The 26,105-nt window shown below is 40.5% G+C and overlaps 1 long non-coding RNA gene across 1 annotated transcript in view; it reads left to right on the forward strand.

Annotated features, from left to right (window-relative positions):
* Window positions 1-4,290: 4,290 nt before the first annotated feature.
* LOC127840138 (uncharacterized) overlaps window positions 4,291-26,105 on the forward strand; it is a 183,058-nt gene continuing 161,243 nt past the window's right edge. Inside the window, exon 1 of the long non-coding RNA XR_008030432.1 lies at window positions 4,291-4,323. This is a non-coding gene — a long non-coding RNA (uncharacterized LOC127840138). The remainder of the gene's footprint in view (window positions 4,324-26,105) is intronic.

A 26,105-nucleotide genomic window follows, 5' to 3' on the forward strand; every position in this document is an offset into this window, starting at 1 on the left:
TCTCACATACAATGAAATGTAACCGTCGTGCAAGAGATTGGCATTTCTCACGTTACCCCTGTGAGATTTACAAACCCGCTGACCGTGAAAACATTAAGACCGATGTCCGATACAAGTAGCACTTATTTAATTTGAATTTGTAGTAGTTTTGTTAATACTAAAAGTGCAAAATGACTTTTTCTACATCAATAATGCAAAAAACTACTGTTCGGATTGTTGTTATTTCCGGACATTAATTGTGAAAGTTAATATGATTATAGGTGCTACCTAATTTACGGGCAAAAGCTTTTTACGTTTTTTTGATAACCATGTATTTTTTATAAATATATGGACATGGACAGGTATCTGGCAGGATTCTTACTTTCTTTCGCAAACTATTGTTGAATAGTTTAAATTTTGTCGCCACTAAAAAACTAGCCATTTTGTAGAAATTCTAAATTCACAGTCTAAACTGCATACACTTAGCTCTATAGTTACAATTTGAATGCAAATATTAGAATGCATCATGTTATATCATCAGTGATTCATTTTGCTATGCGTCCCGCGTGCCAGACGCACGTTTTTTTCTGGGGACGCATCATTCTCAAACATGTGCGTATTCGGGACGCATTGTTTAAAAACTCCGATTTTCAACCTCGTCAAAGTTGTACATGATACCGAGTTCAATTCGTGGAGATAAGCGAAACACATGTAAACACCGTTTTGAAAAGTAAAACGGAAGTAACATTACTACATTCAGAATGAAATACGCGTATTTTTATTGGTTGAAATATATCAATTATCCAATCAGTTACGGCGTTTTATTAAAAGTTCAGTGGACGTTTAATTGGCTGTCCCGGATAGCAAACAAAGAAATCGCCACCCAAAAAGGTTTTCAAAATTGATCCTTAACAATTTAAACTCGCTGTGTAGATATGTATCGATAACGAAGCCTCGATGCACAACATGTGGTTTAAATGTGAAGAATAAACGGCGGAAAACACATTTTGTGTTCGTCTGTTGTGAGCGCAGACAGTTATATTAGTAAAGCGATGTTATTATACTTTTCTGGATTAATTTATCATTGTTGTTTTTTCTAAAGTGACAATTAATAATTTGCAAGTTCTGAAATAAATAGCATCTTTTATTTTTATACGGTACATAACATAATAGTGATACAGATCGTACAGTATTCCGTCCTATGTAACATAGAATGTAAGTACATATAACAACGCAGACATCTGCTGTTCATACTGCAGGATGTGAGAGGGGTTTTTAAGTACAGAATAAGGTCTTGACCAAATTCAGGAACAGGTTAACTGTAGGGAAACAAGACAAACTTATGACAGTGAAGTTGTGCAATTTTGCCAGGAATAAATATATGGAAAAAGCTCTCCTTGTTTGGAGAAAAAACAAGGCGAGAAGGCTATACACCTTAAATACAGTATGAGTGTTGTTACACTAAATCTGTATTGAAGGTGTAAACCTTTTGACCAAAGCAGAAATTGTCTTTTGTCACACTGTTTGAAAGGGCTAATTTTGACCAAAAAATTATAAACACTAGTCATCCAATTTATTAAAACTCTAGTCAGTCCAAATTGTTAAAGATTTTAAAAGTTCTCTGTTTAAGATGTTATGCTTCACTTTTTGTTATTTAAAGTAACACGAATAAAGATTTTACTTGCTATAAAGCTATTTCTGTTTTTAGCTGTAAAATTGCATAAAAGAGCCCCTGGCTAAGGCGTAGGTGTTAAGTAGATTATTTGTAACGAATTAACAAAGACACAATCTGGGACCCATTGTTTTCAGTTTGGACCCATTGTTTCAAAATATGCGAGTCCCAGGGACTCATTGATGTAGATTTCAAAATGAATCACTGTATCATCCATATTTTTTATTTAAACATTCAAATAACACATAACACAGTACATATATAAAAAGGTATGTGGTATTGTGTGGAGATACAAAACACTTCACATCATTTATTTGCACATAAAATAATAGTTCTGGCTACCATAACTTTAAATGTCGCGTTTTATGATTTTTGACAGGCGCGACTTTATAGTTATGGACCAACCCCCATTAGGTAAGTCAACCAGAAATTCCCGAAAAGTTGACAGTTAACAAAGACCGGTCCAAAACAGCTTTTAAATGCAGCTATTGACCCAAATCAACCACATGATCGGAAAGATTGACATCTTTTACATTTAACTCATATATTATTTCACAAAATACTATCTTAAACATTTGAAATTTATCTTTTCTGCTCTAACATATCGAGAAAAACAGAGATGCGACAGACATTCTTGAAATGAAAATCTCCCGAGATTTCACGGGCATATGACGTTATTTCTATTTTTAGTAACATACTACGTGCTCAAGTGTTTTCAAATTCAGAGTTACATTTCCCGGTATTTTTCATTATTCTGGCTTGTATTGAAAACAAATTGTAGTGTAAATACAAACTCCAAGTAAATATTATTCAAAACTACCCGATTCCCACCGAAATCAGTCTTATAATCCACCAGACGCAAATTGTTAATCACAAATCATAGATTTCAGAAAACGAAGTAATGTTTACAATTTCAGCAAAAAAATGTCAAGGTCGATCCGAAAGTATCCAAATGAAAACTCGCCATGTGACAAAGCGACAATGGCGTCAAAATTGTGAATTTCAGACTGATGAGAGTTATTTTCATCTATTGTAAGATGCATTTGAAACATTTGAACCTTAAAATATTCTTGATGCAGTAATTTATATTCATTCACCAAAATATGTAAAAATGTATCCAAGAAAATGAGCTTTCTTTGATTTATAGCGAGACATTTTGACAGTAGTTGCCAGCAGTAGGCTATGGTTCAAGCGTGACATTGACAGTAGTTGCTAGCAGTAGGCTATGGTTCAAGCGTGACATTGACAGTAGTTGCCAGCAGTAGGCTATGGTTCAAGCGTGACATTGACAGTAGTTGCCAGCAGTAGGCTATGGTTCAAGCGTGACATTGACAGTAGTTGCCAGCAGTAGGCTATGGTTCAAGCGTATATCCGTAATTCTTTTCAAATTATACTTTGTACAAAAGCTTAAATGCTTTTTAAATGAATGATGTATAGCCTCACATTAGCCACTAACTCATTTGTGATGTTCAAAAGATTAACACTCTCTCGATATTTACCCAAAAAAAATTCTAACTTAAATCGTAGTTTTGTAATCGTATTTACCAATCTTCACGCACATAGATAAGTTTTAAGATACTCATCCCGGGTTTGACAACAAACGGGTAAATTGATACTTTTTGATGTTTTATACCATCTTAACAAATGATGATTGTCAAGACCATAGTGCGTTATTTATACTGATTTATAATTATTTTATACATTAACTTTTATGTGTGCTACTTTGTAATTATATCTTTGCCTTGTTTGAATAAATATTTAGCTTAACACTTATGTTTCGGTATATCTGGCATAACTTTATATGCATCTTCCGAACTGCTTCGTCTCAGGAATAGCAGTCACATACATAGCTAATTGTAAGAGAAAACAATTAAGAAATAACTGAAAGCTGCGCACGTGGACATTGTATCTTGCAAATCGACACCTCACTGGGATGACATGTTTCAAGTTTCACTTCATTCGCTTGAGGAATTTAGAAGTAGTCCGCTCCATATACGTATAAAATGTCATGCGGAGAAACCGACAAAACAGCTAGAATGACTATAATAATCCTAATCATAATAATGTTGTGTTATAACCCCCGAATAACCATTATCTATGATTTTGTGTTGTAACCCCCAAATATTTTATAGTTCCTTTTTTATGTCCACCAGTATATACTGGGGAACATATTGTTTTTGCCCTGTCTGTTGGTTGGTTGGTAGGTCTGTTGGTCTGTTGGTCTGTTGGTTGGTTTGCGCCAACTTTAACATTTGCAATAACTTTTGCTATATTGAGGATAGCAACTTGATATTTGGCATGAATATGTATCTCATGGAGCTGCACATTTTGAGTGGTGAAAGGTCAATGTCTAGGTCATCCTTCAAGGTCAAAGGTCAAATATATGGGTCGAAATCGCTCATTTAATGTACACTTTTGCAGTATTTCAATATTCAATATAGCAACTTAATATTTGGCATGCATGTGTATCTCATGGAGCTGCACATTCTGAGTAGTGAGAGGTTAAGGTCAAGGTCATCCTTCAATGTCAGAGGTCAAATATATGTGGCCAAAATCGCTCATTTTATGAGTACTTTTGCAATATTGAAGATAGCAAATTGATATTTGGCATGCATGTGTATCTCATGGACCTGCACATTTTGAGTGGTGAAAGGTCAAGGTCATCTTTCAAGGTCAAAGGTCAAATATATGGGTCAAAATCGCTCATTTAATGTACACTTTTGCAGTATTTCAATATTCAAGATAGCAACTTGATATTTGGCATGCATGTGTATCTCATAGAGCTGCACATTTTGAGTGGTGAAATGTCAAGGTCCTCCTTCAAGGTCAGAGGTCAAACATATGTGGCCAAAATCGCTCATTTTATGAATACTTTTGCAATATTGGAGATAGCAACTTGATATTTGGCATGCATGGTTATCTCATGGAGCCGCACATTTTGAGTGAGAACGGTCAAGGTCATCCTTCAAGGTCAGAGGTAAAATATTTGTGGCCAAAATCGCTCATTTTATGAATACTTTTGCAATACTGAAGATACCAACTTGATATTTGGCATGCATGTGTATCTCGTGGAGCCGCACATTTTGAGTGGTGAAAGGTCAAGGTCATTTTTCAAGGTCAAAGTTAAAAAAAATCAAAGCGGCGTAGAAGTGGACATAGTGTTTCTGACAAACACATTTCTTGTTTACATTGGTTTCCTTTTTTTACTAGCATCCGTGTGCAGTCTTCATTAATGGAACAGAACTGTGTAGGTTTTTAGAAATCTGCTTCATCTTGTAAGCGTAATTTCATATTTTTCTCAACTTCAAGGGGAGATGATTCTGAACTTATTCTTACGTTGCTCATTTACGATAGGGGTTGAGTAGTCATTGATATGAAAACACTCTAAAAGTTTAAATGTGTTTACGAACCACCCCACCCTCTCATACATATATTTCATGGGCATAATAAAAACAAAAAATGGTTACTATAAAACAGCATATTTAAACTAAAATGTCTACATCAAAACGAAATGTTAACGTAGTACAATAATTTGATTCTACTGGGTCTCGGACCTTGAGCCTCTCACATGTGAAGCGAGCGTGTAATCACTACACTACGGAACCGCTTGAAAAATCACCTTCTAACTAACATATTAATACGCTATTAATAGTCGGTTTACATGTAAACCCGGAAGTTTAAACGCTGGATAGTGAGCGGGGTTATTTTAGGTCCATACCAAAGGGTCAATACCACAAGCACGATACAGGTCAGGCCTGCGGCCTTCTATATGTGGTTCTTAAAAAATCACCCTGAATGAGGACTTGATAGTAATGAGACTGGGGTGCTGTGATGGTGATCCTCATTGATAAGCGGCTGCTTCCTTTATCAAGACTCATTATTACAATTAATAATACGTGTCGCGCTTCGCGCTCTATAGCGCCTTTATTAGTAACTAGGTGGTTGCTATGATAGTGGAACAAAGAAGTGAAAGCAAATTGTGCCTTTGATCTCCAATAATATGTGCACTTATCCGGATAAAATGGCAAAAACGACAACACATGGTTCAGTGACAAGAAACTTTAATTACTTTTTATGTCACTTTAAGTGTAATAAAATGCATATATTGTACATATTTATTTAAAACAGCATATTATCTACACATTGAATGAATGCCAGGAAGTTTTACCGTCTCTATCTCAAGAAATTACACTTTGAGTATGCCTACCCCCATTAATTTTCACGCAATGAATTTAATGTATAAATGTGTATATCACTTCTTTTTGGGGGTTTTCTAGTTGCTTATTAAAAGCTAGTTATACACCATGACATATGAAGAAATCTAGCTAACTTTGAATTAATATTGATATAAAAATACATTCATAATACAATCTTAAGGTCATCTAAAGTCAAAAGGCAACATATGAATACAGCCGCAGTTCACCACAAAATGTCAAAGTTTTCCCAATATAAAGTAGCAATAAGATGTTTAAGTTATACTGTTTCTTTTAACATGTAGCACAATAATATACAACTTATATTTTAATAAAAACAGCCAGATTAATGACAACTAGAGGTTCATAATTTAGTATCAGTATAAAGCCATTGCGTGATTTGACTGGCCGTGTGTCATTTGAAAGCCATATTATCTCGTTCCGTCACTTATCGTCACTGAAAAACTGACCGATTGTAGGGACCACATCAGATAAAATATTTTTTTGCGTTTGTGACTTTTGGTAGCCCCTCATTGTTTTTAGCAATGAAGGTATCCCTAAAGTCATCCTCTCCGGAACGAGAAAATATGGCTTTAAAATGACACAAGGCCAGTCCATATCCTGCAATGTTTTCAGCTGTTGCTCGCTTTAGAGTTCCTCTATGCAACAGCACGTCTAACAATCATATGTTCTTTGCCTCTAAGGCTTTTCATGACTGAAATAAAACTGAATTATGGATCGCAGACACAGTAAAGATGTCGGCCATATTGTCAGTAATTTTACATGTTTTAAGCAAAGATATCAGTGCTTCATTATCATCAGGGGCATTGTTGGCGTTGCAGGTTTCCTGGAGAACATGTTCACTACATCTTCATGTTTGTGTGAGACTGACTGTCCAGGATACAATTTTTGAAAACCAGCAAAGAGTAAAAAAAAAACTGAGTACACAATTGCAAATCGTTTCAAAACAGTGTGTGTTCAGCAATGCACTAACCAAAACCGAAAAATCAAACCTGCGCCAATTATGAGCAACAAAAATGGCTCCAGGAAACTTTCCAAGCCACATCATACAATCAAGTAGAGAAGTTTAAATGGATACACTATCAACACTTCCACCATTTACACGCATTATGCCATGATAAAAAAAGAGATGCCAGTCACTTTTTGAGCTTGGGAAGAAATTGGCACTGTTGTCTTCACATATGTCGAGAACTTAAAACCAGTCTTGAAATGCACAGCAGCAATCTGAGTAATATCAGGGATTACGGTACCTCGAACTTAAAAACAAAATAAAATTCACACAATTCTTATTTCATGAATTTTATAATTCACCTTTAAGTTTCATTCTGACGCCTTATATGATCGTTGGTTATGATAAAAATCAATTTTCAGCACAACAAGCACATTACATATTGACAAGTCGTTGAAATCAAATTATCGCGTGTGAAAAGAATTAACCATTTATATGAATAGCTCAGAATGTTAATATACCTTTGCTCCTTCATAAGATAAATTACTAAAAGTAATGAATTTATTTTAAACAATCGTAATATTTGGAATAGCTTTTAATATTTATAATAGCAATGACAACTACATATTTTTATTAATGTGCCTGCCCAGGGTTTCTTACCAAAAATCTTTTAAAAAATGTAATTTTACCAAACTATGAACACAGTGCCTTTCATAAAACAATTATTATTAATATGTTTCATGTTCATCTCGAATAGAAAATAAGAAGACAATTGATGAGAAAAAATGCTAAAATTTGGCACCAGAATAGTCAATAACATTGTATTGGAAGTCAGTTTTAACACTTACTACATTTCTTTCTCATAGGCATCAATGGCAGCCTTGTAAGACGACACAGTTGAGATTTTCTTGATGGCCTCTCCAGCACGAGCCTCCATCTTCTTAAGATTTCTATTTGCAATAAGCGTTATATTTAGAGTGGTTAGGAAGTTATTTACCTTCACCGGCCTGACAAAACTGACTATAACTGCTGAACAGAATACGGGACGCTAACTGGTCCGTATTGGCCCCGTACCCCATTATAGGAGCCTGAATGCGCGATTATCTCTCGGAGTAGGTGTGTTACAGCGACGAAACTTGGCAGACTTGTGTGGCCCGATGGATCACGCATGCGCAAAGTTCAATATGGCGTCTCAGTGCCTTCGCTTCCGGTGAAAGTGTCGATGAAGGTACGCTAACTGGCCCGTATTGACCCCGATACCCCATAATAGGAGCCTGAATGCGCGAGTACCTCTCTGAGTAGGTGTGCCACAGCGACGAAACTTGGCAGACTTGTGTGGCCCAATCGATCACACAAGCGCAAAGTTCAATATGGCGTCTCAGTGCCATCGCTTCCGATGGAAGTGTCGATGAAGGTACGCTAACTGGCCCGTATTGGCCCCGTTACCCCATAATAGGAGCCTGAATGCGCGATTATCTCTCGGAGTAGGTGTGCCACAGCGACGAAACTTGGCAGACTTGTGTGGCCCGATGGGTCACGCATGCGCAAAGTTCAATATGGCGTCTCAGTGCCATCGCTTCCGGTGAAAGTGTCGATGGAGGTACGCTTACTGGCCCGTATTGGCCCCGTTACAGTATAATAGGAGCCTGAATGCGCGATTATCTCTCGGAGTAGGTGTGCCACAGCGACGAAACTTGGCAGACTTGTGTTGCCCGATGGGTCATGCATGCGCAAAGTTCAATATGGTTTCTCAGTGCCATAGCTTCCGGTGAAAGTGTCGATGAAGGTACGCTAACTGGCCCGTATTGGCCCCGGTACCCCATAATAGGAGCCTGAAGGCGCGAGTATCTCTCGGAGCAGGTGTTCCACAGCGACGAAACTTGGCAGACTTGTGTGGCCCAATCGGTCACACATGCGCAAAGTTCAATATGGCGTTTCAGTGCCATCGCTTCCGATGAAAGTGTCGATGAAGGTACGCTAACTGGCCCGTATTGGCCCCGTTACCCCATAATAGGAGCCTGAATGCGCGATTATCTCTCGGAGTATGTGTGCCACAGCGACGAAACTTGGCAGACTTGTGTGGCCCGATGGGTCACGCATGCGCAAAGTTCAATATGGCGTCTCAGTGCCATCCCTTCCGATGAAAGTGTCGATGAAGGTTCGCTAACTGGCCCGTATCGGCCCCTTTACCCCATAATAGGAGCCTGAATGCGCGATTATCTCTCGGAGTAGGTGTGCCACAGCGACGAAACTTGGCAGACTTGTGTGGCCCGATGGGTCACGCATGCGCAAAATTCAATATGGTGTCTCAGTGCCATCGCTTCCGGTGAAAGTGTCGATGAAGGTACGCTAACTGGCCTGTATTGGTCCCGTTACCCCATAATAGGAGCCTGAATGCGCGAGTATCTCTCGGAGTAGGTGTGCCACAGCGACGAAACTTGGCAGACTTGTGGGGCCCAATCGGTCACACATGCGCAAAGTTCAATATGGTGTCTCAGTGCCATCGCTTCCGATGAAAGTGTCGATGAAGGTACGCTAACTGGCCCGTATTGGCCCTGTTACCCCATAATAGGAGCCTGAATGCGCGATTATCTCTCGGAGTAGGTGTGCCACAGTGACGAAACTTGGCAGTCTTGTGTGGCCCGATGTGTCACGCATGCGCAAAGCTCAATATGGCGTCTCAGTGCCATCGCTTCCGATGAAAAAGTCGATGAAGGTACGCTAACTGGCCCGTATGGGCCCCTTTTCCCCATAATAGGAGCCTGAATGCGCGATTATCTCTCGGAGTAGGTGTGCCACAGCGACGAAACTTGGCAGACTTGTGTGGACCGATGGGTCACGCATGCGCAAAGTTCAATATGGCGTCTCAGTGCCATCGCTTCCGGTGAAAGTGTCGATGAAGGTAAGATAACTGGCAATATTGGCCCCGTTACCCCATAATAGGAGCCCGAATGCGCGATTATCTCTCGGAGTAGGTGTGCCACAGCGACGAAACTTGGCAGACTTGAGTGGCCCGATGGGTCACGCATGCGCAAAGTTCAATATGGCGTCGGAGTGCCATCGCCTGCACACCTCTGAGTAGGTGTGCCAGAGCGACGAAACTTGGCAGACTTGTGTGACCCAATAGGTCACGCATGAGCAAAGTTCAATATGGCGTCTCAGTGCCATCGCTTCCGGTGAAAGTGTCGATGGAGGTACGCTAACTGGCCCGCATTGGCCCCGTTTCCTCATAATAGGAGCATGAATGCGCGATTATCTCTCGGAGTAGGTGTTCCACAGCGACGAAACTTGGCACACTTATGTGGCCCGATGGGTCACGCATGCGCAAAGTTGAATATGGCGTCTCAGTGCCATCGCTTCCGGTGAAAGTGTCGTTGAAGGTACGCTAACTGGCCCGTATTGGCCCCGTTATCCCATAATAGGAGCCTGAATGCGCGATTATCTCTCGGAGTAGGTGTGCCAGAGCGACGAAACTTGGCGAACTTGTGTGGCCCGATGGGTCACGCATGCGCAAAGTTTAATATGGCGTCTCAGTGCCATCGCTTCCGGTGAAAGTGTTGGCCCCGTAACCCCATAATAGGAGCCTGAATGCGCGAGTATCTCTCGGAGTAGGTGTGCAACAGCGACGAAACTTGGCAGACTTGTGTGGCCCAATCGGTCACAAATGCGCAAAGTTCAATATGGTGTCTCAGTGCCATCGCGTCCGGTGAAAGTGTCGATGAAGGTACGCTAACTGGCCCGTATTTGCCCCGTTACCCCATAATAGGAGCCTGAATGCGCGATTATTTCTCTGAGTAGGTGTGTCACAGCGACGAAACTTGGCAGACTTGTGTGGCCCGATAGGTCACGCATGCGCAAAGTTCAATATGGCGTCTCGGTGCCATCGCTTCCGGTGAAAGCGTCGATGAAGGTACGCTAACTGGCCCGTATTGGCCCCGTTACCCCATAATAGGAGCCTGAATGCGCGATTATCTCTCGGAGTAGGTGTGTCAAAGCGACGAAACATGGCAGACTTGTGTGGCCCAATCGGTCACTCATGCGCAAAGTTCAATATGGCGTCTCAGTGCCATCGCTTCCGATGAAAGTGTCGATGAAGATACGCTAACTGGCCCGTATTGGCCCCGTTACCCCATAATAGGAGCCTGAATGCGCGATTATCTCTCGGAGTAGGTGTGCCACAGCGACGAAACTTGGCAGTCTTGTGTGCCCCGATGGGTCACGCATGCGAAAAGTTCAATATGGCGTCTCAGTGCCATCCCTTCCGGTGAAAGTGTCGATGAAGGTACGCTAAATGGCCCGTATCGGCCCCTTTACCCCATAATAGGAGCCTGAATGCGCGATTTTCTCTCGGAGTAGGTGTGCCACAGCGACGAAACTTGGCAGACTTGTGTGGACCGATGGGTCACGCATGAGCAAAGTTCAATATGGCATCTCAGTGCCATCGCTTCCGGTTACCTTGTCGATGAAGGTACGCTAACTGGCCCGTATTGGCCCCGTTACCCCATAATAGGAGCCTAAATGCGCGATTATCTCTCGGAGTAGGTGTGCCACAGCGACGAAACTTGGCAGACTTGTGTGGACCGATGGGTCACGCATGAGCAAAGTTCAATATGGCGTCTCAGTGCCATTGCTTCCGGTGAAAGTGTCGATGAAGGTACGCTAACTAGCCCGTATTGGCCACGTTACCCCATAATAGGAGCCTGAATGCGCGATTGTATCTCGGAGTAGGTGTGCCACAGGGATGAAACTAAGCAGACGTGTGTGGACCGATGGGTCACGCATGAGCAAAGTTCAATATGGCGTCTCAGTGCCATCGCTTCCGGTGAAAGTGTCGATGAAGGTACGCTAACTGGCCCGTATTGGCCCCGTTACTCCATAATAGAGGCCTGAATGCGCGATTATCTCTCCGAGTAGGTATGCCACAGTGACGAAACTTGGCAGACTTGTGTGGATCGATGGGTCACGCATGAGCAAAGTTCAATATGGCGTCTCAGTGCCATTGCTTCCGGTGAAAGTGTCGATGAAGGTACGCTAACTGGCCCGTATTGGCCCCGTTACCCCATAATAGTAGCCTGAATGCGCGATTATCTCTCGGAGTAGGTGTGCCACAGCGACGAAACTTGGCAGACTTGTGTGGACCGATGGGTCACGCATAAGCAAAGTTCACTATGGCGTCTCAGTGCCATCGCTTCCGGTGAAAGTGTCGATGAAGGTACGCTAACTGGCCCGTATTGGCCCCGTTACCCCATAATAGGAGCCTGAATGGGCGATTATCAATCGGAGTAGGTATGCCACAGTGACGAAACTTGGCAGACTTGTGTGGATCGATGGGTCACGCATGAGCAAAGTTCAATATGGCGTCTCAGTGCCATTGCTTCCGGTGAAAGTGTCGATGAAGGTACGCTAACTGGCCCGTATTGGCCCCGTTACCCCATAATAGTAGCCTGAATGCGCGATTATCTCTCGGAGTAGGTGTGCCACAGCGACGAAACTTGGCAGACTTGTGTGGACCGATGGGTCACGCATAAGCAAAGTTCACTATGGCGTCTCAGTGCCATCGCTTCCGGTGAAAGTGTCGATGAAGGTACGCTAACTGGCCCGTATTGGCCCCGTTACTCCATAATAGAGGCCTGAATGCGCGATTATCTCTCCGAGTAGGTATGCCACAGCGACGAAACTTGGCAGACTTGTGTATACCGATGGGTCACGCATGAGCAAAGTTTAATATGGCGTCTCTGTGCCATCGCTTCTGGTGAAAGTGTCGATGAAGGTACGCTAACAGGCCTGTATTGGCCCCGTTACCCCATAATAGGAGCCTGAATGCGCGATTATCTCTCGGAGTAGGTGTGCCACAGCGACGAAACTTCGCAGACTTGTGTGGACCGATGGGTCACGCATGAACAAAGTTCAATATGGCGTCTCAGTGCCATCGCTTCCGGTGAAAGTGTCGATGAAGGTACGCTAACTGGCCCGAATTGGCCCCGTTACCCCATAATAGGAGCCTGAATGCGCGATTATCTCTCGGAGTAGGTGAGCCACAGCGACGAAACTTGGCAGACTTGTGTGGACCGATGGGTCACGCATGAGCAAAGTTCAATATGGCGTCTCAGTGCCATCGCTCCCGGTGAAAGTGTCGATGAAGGTACGCTAACTGGCCCGTATTGGCCCCGTTACCCCATAATAGGAGCCTGAATGCGCGATTATCTCTCGGAGTAGGTGTGCCATAGCAACGAAACATGGCAGACTTGTGTGGACCGATGGGTCACGCATGAGCAAAGTTCAATATGGCGTCTCAGTGCCATCGCTTCCGATGAAAGTGTCGATGAAGGTACGCTAACTGGCCCGTATTGGCCCCGTTACCCCATAATAGGAGCCTGAATGCGCGATTATCTCTCGGAGTAGGTGTGCCACAGCTACGAAACTTGGCAGACTTGTGTGGACCGATGGATCACGCATGAGCAAAGTTCAATATGGCGTCTCAGTGCCATCGCTTCCGCTGAAAATGTCGATGAAGGTACGCTAACTTGCCCGTATTGGCCCCGTTACCCCATAATAGGAGCCTGAATGCGCGATTATCTCTCGGAGTAGGTGTGCCACAGCGACGAAACTTGGCAGACTTGTGTGGACTGACGGGTCAAGCATAAGAAAAGTTTAATATGGCGTCTCAGTGCCTACGCTTCCGGTGAAAGTGTCGATGAAGGTACGCTAACTGACCCGTATTTGCCTCGTTACCCCTTAATAGGAGCCTTAATGCTCGATTATCTCTCGGAGTAGGTGTGCCACAGCGACGAAAGTTGGCAGCCTTATGTGGACCGATGGGTCACGCATGAGCAAAGTTCAATATGGCGTCTCAGTGCCATCGCTTCCGGGGAAAGTGTCGATGAAGGAACGCTAACTGACCCGTATTGGCCCCGTTACCCCATAAAAGGAGCCTGAATGCGCGATTATATCTCGGAGTAGGTGAGCCACAGCGACGAAACTTGGCAAACTTGTGTGGACCGATGGGTCACGCATGAGCAAAGTTCAATATGGCCTCTCAGTGCCATCGCTTCCGGGGAAAGTGTCGATGAAGGAACGCTAACTGACCCGTATTGGCCCCGTTATCCCATAATTGGAGCCTGAATGCGCGATTATCTCTCGGAGTAGGTGTGCCACAGCGACGAAACTTCGCAGACTTGTGTGGACCGATGGGTCACGCATGAGCAAAGTTCAATATGGCGTCTCAGTGCCATCGCTTCCGGTGAAAGTGTCGATGAAGGTACGCTAACTGGTCCGTATTGGCCCCGTTACCCCATAATAGGAGCCTGAATGCGCGATTATCTCTCGGAGTAGGTGAGCCACAGCGACGAAACTTGGCAGACTTGTGTGGACCGATGGGTCACGCATGAGCAAAGTTCAATATGGCATCTCAGTGCCATCGCTTCCGGTTACCGTGTCGATGAATGTACGCTAACTGGCCCGTATTGGCCCCGTTAACCCATAATAGGAGCCTAAATGCGCGATTATCTCTCGGAGTAGGTGTGCCACAGCGACGAAACTTGGCAGACTTGTGTGGACCGATGGGTCACGCATGAGCAAAGATCAATATGGCGTCTCAGTGCCATTGCTTCCGGTGAAAGTGTCGATGAAGGTACGCTAACTAGCCCGTATTGGCCCCGTTACCCCATAATAGGAGCCTGAATGCGCGATTATCTCTCGAAGTAGGTGTGGCACAGCGACGAAACTTGGCAGACTTGTGTGCCCCAATGGGTCACGCATGAGCAAAGTTCAATATGGCGTCTCAGTGCCATCGCTTCCGGTGAAAGTGTCGATGAAGTTACGCTAACTGGCCCGTATTGGCCCCGTTACCTCATAATAGGAGTCTGAATGAGCGAGTATCTCTCGGAGTAGGTGTGCCAGAGCGACGAAACTTGGCAGACTTGTGTGGACGGATGGGTCACGCATGAGCAAAGTTCACTATGGCGTCTCAGTGCCATCGCTTCCGGTGAAAGTGTCGATGAAGGTACGCTAACTGGCCCGTATTAAAATCAGTCATATATCATTTACAATCATAAAACTAGGGATGCAAGAGGTTAACCGGTTAACCGGTTAACCTACCGAACGACCAGTTAACCGGTTACATTTTCGGCAAAAGGTTAACCTGGGAACAAAATTGATTGTGTTTTTTTTTCATCGAATAACTTGTACATTTTTACTTTTTTCGCGTGACATACTGCCAAATTGCGCTGGCGACTAGTTAAAACAACATGCCGCACAGTCGACTGTAATAAATAACGTGTCAACAAACACAGCAATAAAGCAATAAATCAATACCTTTATGATAACAAATAGGCGTTAGTTTTGATAATTTGCACCATTGTTTTGTTTGACTGGCGAAAATTTAACTAGCGAACTGCGGGGAGTGGGGGCTATTAGCGAGGACGTAATTGACACGTTAACGAACTCGCGATAAAAAAACAACAGTTTAGACAATGCACGGCTTTTTGATGTTTTGTTAACCAATATCCAACACTGATTGCTCGCGAAAATACCGTGTTTAATAAGTAACAATTTTATTAGGAATGCATTCGTAGTTAAAATCTTGTCGAGTTAACGTCGTATTTGTTTCTGAGAAAGTATTACCATTATTGTAATTTACGTCACCAACGATGCCACCATTACCGTCCGAGGTATGGAAACACTTCAGAAAATCGGCAGACAAGAGCACTGCATCTTGTCTGTTATGCATTGCAACAATTCAACTGCATGGCGGCACCTCAAATCTTCGAAATCATATAAAATTTAAGCAACCGTCCGTTGATAACAACAAGGCCAGTCCGGATGTGGCAAAGCAACAGACGTTACACCAGGTGTATGGCCCCCGTCTTGCTTCGAGCGAGGCGATCAATCAGGCCCTTGCAAATTTCGTGGTCCAGGCATACGTGCCCATGAAAATCGTGGAACACGAGAGTTTTCGTCATCTGATGCAACTTCTGAATCCGCAGTACGAGGTGCCTTCTAGAACAACCGTCAGGGCGCGCATTGACCAGCAGTATGATGACGCAAAGAAGTCTCTGCTGTCCAGTCTTCAGGGAAGCACGTCAGTCGCCCTCACAACTGACTCCTGGACATCCAATGCCACAGAAGTATACCTCACAGTAACCGTACACTACATCAAAGAAGACTGGTCAATGGAGTCGCGCATACTTATGATCCGCGCCATGCCAGAGAGACACAACTGCGAAAACCTTGTTATTCGCCTTAAGGACTGTGTGGATGAGTTTGGTCTGAAGGGACGTGTTGAAGCATGTGTTCACGACAATGCCAGAAATATTGACTTAGCAATTGTGTGAGCGATATGACGCGAACGTAATATAAGCGGCCCAATCAAAAATAAAATAATGACGCAAGCGATCTCAAATTAGAAATTACTTTCGTTTCTATAGAGCGGTTCGAGCAGTATGACATTTTTATGTACTCTAACATTGAAACTACCTAACGCCTTTCGGTTAACCGGTTAATAACCGGTTACGGCAAAAGGTTAACCGGTTACTGATTTTTGTAAACTCTTGCATCCCTACATAAAACTGATGAATTTTACACTTTTTTTTTCCAAAAAGTTGTTGATGCAATCATAGCAATGTTTTATCAGAATATTATTATGGATTTTATATTTTAGTGAATGTCAGATATATGTCTTTTTCATATATACATGCATCTCTTGTGATTTCTGTTCCAGCCTTTTAAAATGGTATTGTATAACCGATGACCTGTTGCCAATCATGTTTGATATGCTGGTTCTTTTACTGTTCCCAAGCAGGTTGAAACCTGTTCAAAACGTTAAAGCAAACAATAGCAGTATTCTTGGAAAATCAGTCTTAATGCATGTTTGTAAAGTATCATCACAGGTAAGCCTGTGCAGTGCTCATATGACATCACAGGTTAGCCTGTGCAGTGCATGTGTGTAAAGTATCATCACAGGTTAGCCTGTGCAGTGCTCACAGGGTTTCTTAGAGCAAGGCTGAAATATATCTTGTAGGTATTTGTTTTCAATAACACAAGAATGCTAATGAGGAAGTCTGTATAGGCACCAGAGAATCAAGTTAATGTTGTTTCCTTCATGTGCATTTTTCATAGTATTGCATCTCACAAAAAGTATGCAAGAAATGGTATTGTTTTTAGTTTACCAAATTGTTTTAGAATTAATTTATGTTTGCAATGGCAATATCAAGTGCACATTAGTCGTTTGTTAGTCATGTTGAAAATGAATGTCTATTTATACAAGTGTATGAATGGAATTCCCTGACAACTGTAAGGTATTCTCAGAGGACAAATAGATTGCATCCACTAATATGTGTCTCCTTAACCCTTTACCAATTAAATACTTTTTTGACGCATTTTTAGTCCCTCAGAAAGTTACTAGTAAATTATATAAAAGACCTTTTTTACTACATTCAAGTTTTAAAGGCTTCATTTCCAACTCTTAGATACTGATCAGCAGAAAACAGCATAAAACCTTATCAGACTACGAGTTACTTTCAGGCTGTTCAGGTTTTATGCTGTTTGCACATACCCAGTCTAAGTATGGAAAAACAGGGCTCAAATCAAGTGTGGAGCGTCGTAGCAAAAAACAGGGCTCAAATCAAGTGTGGAGTGTCGTAGCAAAAAACAGGGCTAAAATCAAGTGTGGAGTGTCGTAGCAAACAACAGGGCTCAAATCAAGTGTCGAGTGTCGTAGCAAAGGGCTCAAATCAAGTGTGGAGTGTCGTAGAAAAAAACAGGGCTCAAATCAAGTGTGGAGTGTCGTAGCAAAAAAACAGGCTCAAATTAAATGTGTAGTGTCATAGCAAAGGGCTCAAATCAAGTGTGGAGTGTCGTAGCAAAACACAGGGCTCAAATCAAGTGTATAGTGTCGTTGCAAAGGGCTCAAATCAAGTGTGAGTGTCGTAGCAAAGGGCTCAAGTCAAGTGTGGAGTGTCGTAGCAAAAAACAAGTTTAACGGTAAAGTGTCCTCCCTGATAAGCATGTGCAGACTGCACAGTCTAATCTGAGACAGCACTTTAAGTACATTCATTAAAGCCCGTTTTCGCACAGGGAGGCTCAGTTGTTATTGCAAGAAGTAGTGACTTGATTCTTACATAAATGTTGCCCTTGATATATTACTTCAGTTTGTTACCATTCAGACATGCATGCACAAGTTTTGATAATTAGTTACTACCCGTATGTTTGTTTAAAAAAATCTGAAGCTAATTTGTATGTGGTGTGTGTTTGTGTTGTTTGTTGAAACACCAGTAGCCACATGATAAATGACAATAAATGAATTGCTTGTGGTTGTCAATAATTTATTGTTTGGCTTGAGCTTCAGTTTTTGTCAAACACGTATGATAATAATATATGCATATTTACAATTATATTGTTCACGTTTGAATGTTTTTGAAAAAGGAAATTCAGTATGTTATTGTATACATTAAAACTTTGAAAAATTGTTTGCTACATTTAATAATAAACTTTCTGTGTCTCAATGAACATTTTATTTCAAGATGTTGTACGTAACTGGTACGCCAGGAATCCTCAGATACAGGATGTTGTACGTAACTGGTACGCCAGGAATCCTCAGATACAGGATGTTGTACGTAACTGGTACGCCAGGAATCCTCAGATACAGGATGTTGTACGTAACTGGTACGCCAGGAATCCTCAGATACAGGATGTTGTACGTAACTGGTACGCCAGGAATCCTCAGATAGTGGAGACAGAAGAAGCTGGCTAATCAGTGTGCAGAATTCATCAAAAAAGGTAACTAAAGCTTTCAGTGTTTGTTAGGAAACATTTATAGCCCTTTAAGTATACAATATGTATATACAAAAAAAAGAAATGACAGAGAACAGTTGTAGTACATTATAAGCTCAACTACTCATTGATTAGTTCGAGGTATAACTTTCGTCCATTTGTCAGGGTCTGCTTAATGCTCTGGTTAAGGAAAGAATTGTAATCCTTTTTGTACTTACGCAATTTAGAATAAAGTTTGCTTGCAACAGCTCAATATGTATATCAAATACAGATATTCATTTATATATAAATGTATGTCTACATGGTAATTGTATTTGTGATTGACTAAGGACCACAACTATGACAGGCAATTTAGCAGAATTATGCCCCTTTTGTACTAAAACAATGCAGTTTAAGCTTAGTTTTTGCTAGTAAATAAGATCAGAATGTATTCAATACACTATATGAACCTGTGGATGTAGCAAGCCTGCATGGGAAAATGGAGAACATGCATTTGGGGCTAGTTGGGTCAAGGTCACTGTTGTTAAAAATAGGCAAGGTGTTTCTTTTAAGTAGCTTCAGTAAGGGTGGAGATGACATTTTGTGTAGTGGCTTACATGATGAACGAGTATGGCATTGCTAGCTTCAGTAAGGGTGGAGATGACATTTTGTGTAGTGGCTAACATGATGAACGAGGGTGGCATTGCATTTTGTGTAGTGGCTTACATGATGAACGAGGGTGGCATTGGAGATGACATTTTGTGTAGTGGCTGACATGATGAACTAGGTTGGCATTGCACAGTAAGGGTGGAGATGACATTTTGTGTAGTGGCTTACATGATGAACGAGGCTGGCATAGCTTCAGTAAGGGTGGAGATGACATTTTGTGTAGTGGCTTACATGATGAACGAGGGTGGCATTGCACAGTAAGGGTGGAGATGACATTTTGTGCAGTGGCTTACATGATGAACGAGGGTGGCATTGCATTTTGTGTAGTGGCTTACATGATGAACGAGGGTGGCATTGGAGATGACATTTTGTGTAGTGGCTGACATGATGAACGAGGCTGGCATTGCACAGTTAGGGTGGAGATGACATTTTGTGTAGTGGCTTACATGATGAACGAGGGTGGCATCGCATTTTAGGCCAGTCAGGTCAATGGCATTGTTTCTAAAAATAGAAACAGGTTTTTGCTGAATAACTTGGCCTTGCTTTTAGAAATTGTGCTGAAGTTTGGTATGTAGCCTAAGCCTGTGACTGCATTGGGGCCAGTCAGGTCAAGGTCAAGGTCACTGTTACTTAAAAACTGGAATTTATCGGAAGGAAGTCTTTTGTAAACAAAAATCTAGTCTATGCGGAAATAATGGTCCCAGATCAGCTTGGATGGACTGAACAGGCTGATCTGGGACTATACTTTATGCATAATGCCTTAAGCCTGATTTACCCAGAGACAGGCTCAAATGTATTCTGTTGCTATCCCAGGTAACCTTGAGTCTGTTGGTCAGTTTATGGATGAGTATTGGGTGCTCAAGAAGACGATGGCTGCCGGGTGTGAGCCGAGTTTGTTGCCCGCCTGATTACCTCCATGCGACCTTACGCCCTGGGCATGTGCATGGCAGGCGCAGGGGTGGGGGATTCATGTATGTGCTGGCCAGTGACCATGAGGCACAGAAGAACATCAAGAACATGTTCAACTCTGCAGAGGTGCTATAATAGAATTGAGCCTTGCTCTGGAAAAAGGGGGCTTAATGCATGTGGATAGTGTCGTCCCGTATAAGCATGTGCAGTCTGCACAGGTTTATCAGGGACTCCACTTTCGGCTTTATTGGTATTTTGTATTTGAAGAAGGTCTCTTAGCAAAATATCCCGTTTATGTGGAAAGTGTCGTCCCGGATTAGCCTGTGCAGACTACTCAGGCTAATCTGGCACAACTCTTTGTACATGCATTTAGTCCCATTTTCCCAAAGCGGGGCTCAATTTGTTTCTTAATTATCATTTATGCCTTTCTCATCAGTTTAATCATTTACAGAATACTAAGACATACTACATGCATGCATAATATATATTTTGGCCAAATATCTATTGTGTTTAGTTGCAAAATGAAATGATATTTTTTATAGAATAAGACAAGATCCAGTCATTACTATAGTTAAGGCTTAAGCTGAGGTAATTTTTATTGTTGAATGGTCCATTTTCAGTGTATTGCAAAACAAAACAGTCAGGAGGTGGAAAAAATTGTATTTGTGTTTCTAACTTTGTCTTATCATTGGTAATGCATGTAGGTTAAATTAATTTAATGTTCCTTATTCCCCTTAAATGATAGCCAGAAGTTAATGTTTTAGGTTTCACAAGGAGTGTGTGATTACGAGGCGAGTATAGACGTGACAGGTATGTCGGTCACTGTGATCGAGGTGGACGAACCTTCTGAGACGATTTCCGAGGAAGCAGAAGACATGCAGGAGTACTACAACCAGCCAGAGACGCTGCCTGACGAAGTGTACCACAATGTATTTCTTGATGTTGAGGCTCTAGCTTCTAATGTCCAGGGTGCCTTTCCACTGACGCAAGGGGACTCGAGCAGGGAGCCAAGGCAAAGGGACTCGAGCAGGGAGCCAACGCAAAGGGACTCGAGCAGGCAGCCAACGCAAAAGGACTCGAGCAGGGAGCCAACGCAAAGAGACTCGAGCAGGGAGCCAACGCAAAAGGACTCGAGCAGGGAGTCGGCAGCTGCAGGGGAGCAGATGAGAAATAGTGCTTTTTGAGGTGTTAGAGGTCTTGTGTGAACAGATGCTGAATGGAGCCTCATTCTACACAGGTCAATCAAGGAGCACACGTTCAGCCTTAACTGGATTTTCACTAACAAGAGACTTCTTGTATACTGTAAACCCATTAAATTTCGTGGATTTTGTTGAACAGTTTGCAGATTTATCACATATGTCAATTGGTGCCAATTAAAGTAAAGAGACGTAACGGTTATCACATGTGTATTTTGGGGACCTTATTACTCAATTGTTACTACACAACATGTACTAGAAAACCGATTGCGCTGAGAATTGCAAATATTGTCAAAACAACATTGATGGCAATGAGCAAGCCAGAACCCACATTTGCGCCGCTTTATAGTTCTTAGTGACAATGATCGGCAACACTTTCATGCTTCAGTGCACATTAACCTCAAGTCTTGCTGTCAACACAGATTAGCAGATTATGCTTTGTTATTACTCTGGTTGTTTTAATTAAAGATTAATTATTATGACGGTCAGTCTTCCCCAAAAATTTGAAATCCACGAAATTACGTGACAACAAATTAGTTGTTTTCTATTAAACCACGAAATTTCATACCAACGAATTTCTATCTGTTTACAGTATGTAACAAAAATCTGGATCCTGCCTTAACTAAAATGTCCTTAAGCATAGTTAATGAAACCTATTGAGACCCGGTATTTATTTCAACAACATAAACCCGCTACAGGAATGCTGTTTTGTCTGTGACAAAGCTCTGGTTATTTTTATCAAAATACTTTTATGTCAGATACCAAAATAGGGCACAGTCCAGGGCACAGTCCAGGGCACAGTCCTGGAAAGAAATTACAATTTACTCATTTATACTTGTGGATTCATTTGTAAAATTCTAAACATCTGAACAATTATATTTGACTCCTACTTTTCAAAGTTAATAGCATTCCTGATTTGTGTCATGTGGCATTACTATTTATAATTTGTATATTTTTTTTTTCCTATACCCGACTCTGAACATGTTGCAGGTTTTTTTATCCCAAATTATAGGCATACGGTGGTTTTTGTAGTGATAGTGGTTTGTTTTCTGAGTTTGTTTTTCTTTTGATATACTATTGGTAACTTAATTTGTTTTTGGGTTGAAATCAAACTGTTCTGTTTTTACATGTAGTTTTCCTTACTGATTTACACCAAATCCACGGTGCCTATACCACGTGACTTTTTCGGATCTGTGTTGGGAGAATAAAGCTCGACCAAGTTAGCATTTTTAAGGATCTCTTTTTAATTATTTCACCATATTTAATGGGATAAAGTAGAGAGCCCGCTCATTCTTAAGAGTTTTCTATAGGTATCATGATCTTTTTAATCAAATAAGTATTTTTCAGTAAAGTGCAACCGCGCGTTTGAACGGTTAGAAAAATGTCGGATCAGTGTGAGGGACTTCATATTACAAACGTGCAGTTGCACTTTTCTGAAAAAATACTTATTTGTTTAATAAGATTATAATACCGTTAGAAAACTCTCACAAATGAGCGGGCTCTCCACTTTATCCCATTAAAAATAGTGAAATATTAAAAAGGAAATCATTAAAAATATTAAATGTGTCGCGCTTTATTCTCGTAAAACAGATCTTAAAAAGTCACGTGGTATAGGCACCGTGAAATCATGTGCTATTTATTTGTCTAGCCAAGTCAATTGTTCAGAATTGTTTGTAGTGCATTCACATACAATGGTATGCTCACCCTTTTAATGTTTTCTACCATGTGTTCAAGTCTTCCATGTTTACGGATTGTTACATATTTGGTGATGAATAAAAAATAAAAATTGCTTTCCGAGTTTATTTCCTTTTACCTTTGTGGGCTGAGAAACAAAATAAATCTATTAAAAACAGAAAATTAAGTATACAAAACACAGATATAATAAATTCAAATGTTTACAGACTGATAGGTTCATAATAAAGAAAATTTCCTATTTTAAGTAATATATTTTTATCTTTCATTCAATTATAATATTTGAGTTACATCTTAAGATCTGCCTTCATTCACTTATAACATTAAAGTTATCATTATATCTGCCTTCATTCACTGATATCAGCCGAGTTAAATCTTTAGATATGCCTTCATTCACTGATAACAGCCAAGCTGTTTTTTTAGATCTGCCTTCATTCACTGATAACAGTAAAGAGGTATTTTTAGATCTGCCTTCATTCACTGATAACATCTAAGCTGTATTTTTAGATCTGCCTTCATTCACTGATAACAGCCAAGCTGTATCTTTAGATCTGCCTTCATTCACTGATAACAGCCAAGCTGTATCTTAAGATATGCCTTCATTCACTGATAGCATCTAAGTGATATCTTTAGATCTGCCTTCATTCACTGAAAGCAGCCATATTATATATTTAGATCTTTCTTCATTCACTGATAACAGCCGAGCTGTATCTTTAGATCTGCCTTCATTCACTGATAACAGCCAAGCTGTATCTTAAGATATGCCTTCATTCACTGATAACAGCCAAGCTGTATCTTTAGATCTGCCTTCATTCACTGATAACAGCCAAGCTGTATCTAGATCTACCTTCATTCACTGATAACAGCCAAGCTATATCTTTAGATCTGCCTTCATTCACTGAAAGCAGCCAAATTATATATTTAGATCTTTCTTCATTCACTGATAACATCTACATTATATCTTTAGATCTGCCTTCATTCACCAATAACATTTATGTTATATCTTTAGATCTTCCTTCATTTACTGATAACAGCCATGCTATTATTAAGTTCTTACTTTATCACTCATAACTTAAATGTTATATCTTTAGATCTGCCTTCACTCATGGATAACAGCCAAGTTATATATTTAGATCTGCCTTCATTCACTGATAACAGCCAATTAATATCTTTAGATATGCCTTTGTTCACTTATAAAAGTCAAATTATATCTTAGATATGCCTTTATTCACTTATAACAGCAAAGTTATATCTAAAGTTCTGCCTTCATTTACTGATAACAGCTAAGTTTTATCTTTTACTCTTTTTGCATTCCTTGATAACAGCAAAAGATGCCTAACTACAGTTAAGTCAAACCAAACAATTGCCAGGCAAAAATAACATTGACAATGCAGCAGCATACTTGAATGATCATCTTCTATAATTTAGCTTTTCCTTGGAATGTAATACTGCTTCTTAATACATGGATCTACAAATTTCAACAACTGTTTTTGGCAGGTGGAATTGGTAACATAATATCAAAATATTTCTCTATTTGTCCTCGGTGGAGATGTTTTCTATGTATTACAAATAGCATTATCTTTTATGCACTAACATAAAATATTTATAATCTAACATATGTGTTCATGGAATTCAAAGAATCTATATTTGGTTAAACCAATAACAAAAGTTAATGCATACAATGTGTAAAAAAAATCCATCCCATTTGGTAACTTAATCATGTAATAAAACAGTAAATGTTAAAATGTGTTCACTTTTGTTCAGTTAACTTGCCATTGTGATTTTACAGGAATATACTGAAATTATATTCATACGCACATCAAATAAAAAAGTGATTAGTTTTACGCATAAATGACGGATAATCAAACATCCTGAACACAAATAAAATGTTACAAAGAAAAATGTTCCCAAAGAAACAATCATAAAGGTAAAATAAATTATACTTAAAAATATATATATTATTTTACAGATACAGATTTTTAGAAATAAATAAAAGTAAGAGCAATCTGTAATATCATTAAAACTAATTCTGCTTAATAAAATTATCAAAAAGTACACATTGTAAGTAAGATACGGATGCAACCCCATCCTGCTGTTGTAACACAAAACTGCAACCCCACCCTGCTGTTGTAACACAAAACTGCAACCCCATCCTGCTGTTGTAACACAAAACTATTGATAGGTTTACAAAAACTGCATCCTAATATCCAAGTGATTAGGTTAAGATGGTGATCAATATATTTTGAAGTTCCATCCCTCCAGACTCTCAAAAAGGGCCATACAAATCTCAATACACATAATTGAAAGGTTTTGAGATTTAAGAAATAAAATCCACTAATTTAAATTCATATTGTGAGACAAATAATTATTGGTTTGAAAAGCTGGAAATATAAAGCAAAAACAGTAACTTTGAAATTATTAATTCCTATTTACAAACGTTAACAATCATATCACAGTTAGTTTAAGACCATAATTATGTACACCAATATATATACACATGACAAATGTTTACCATAATTCAAATATTTTACTAGACACAACTAAACATTAATGTCACTACACCTACACCAAAGGAACATTAACAAAATTCAAGGATTTTGTTCACAGATTTTCGTATTTTGACAAAAAAATCATAATTAATGTAATTATGAAACTGTAATCTTTTGAATAGTTTTAAATAATTATAATAACAAGACTTTTGCCAAGCAATATAGTCCCCTACCGGCTCCACCATTGTCAGAAATACGACCATTGCCAGATTTTTTTATATTTGTTGCCATAGCAACCAGAATTTTTGATGTAGCAACACAATGAAATGACGTGCATAATGTCTATATTGCCATCTATCCATGTTTCAAGTTTCATGAAAAAATATTAAGAACTTTTAAAGGTATTGCAGACAGACAGACAGAAAGACAGACAGACAGACAGACAGACAGACAGACAGACAGACAGACAGAAAGACAGACAGACAGACAGACAGACAGACAGACAGACAGAGCGCAAACCATAAGTCCCCTCCGGTGAAACCGGTAGGGGACAACAAGCAATTTTTTTTATTTGGATGCGCTGGGGAT

Source organism: Dreissena polymorpha, chromosome 7 (assembly GCF_020536995.1).
Source record: "Dreissena polymorpha isolate Duluth1 chromosome 7, UMN_Dpol_1.0, whole genome shotgun sequence".
NCBI classification, from domain to species: domain Eukaryota; kingdom Metazoa; phylum Mollusca; class Bivalvia; order Myida; family Dreissenidae; genus Dreissena; species Dreissena polymorpha.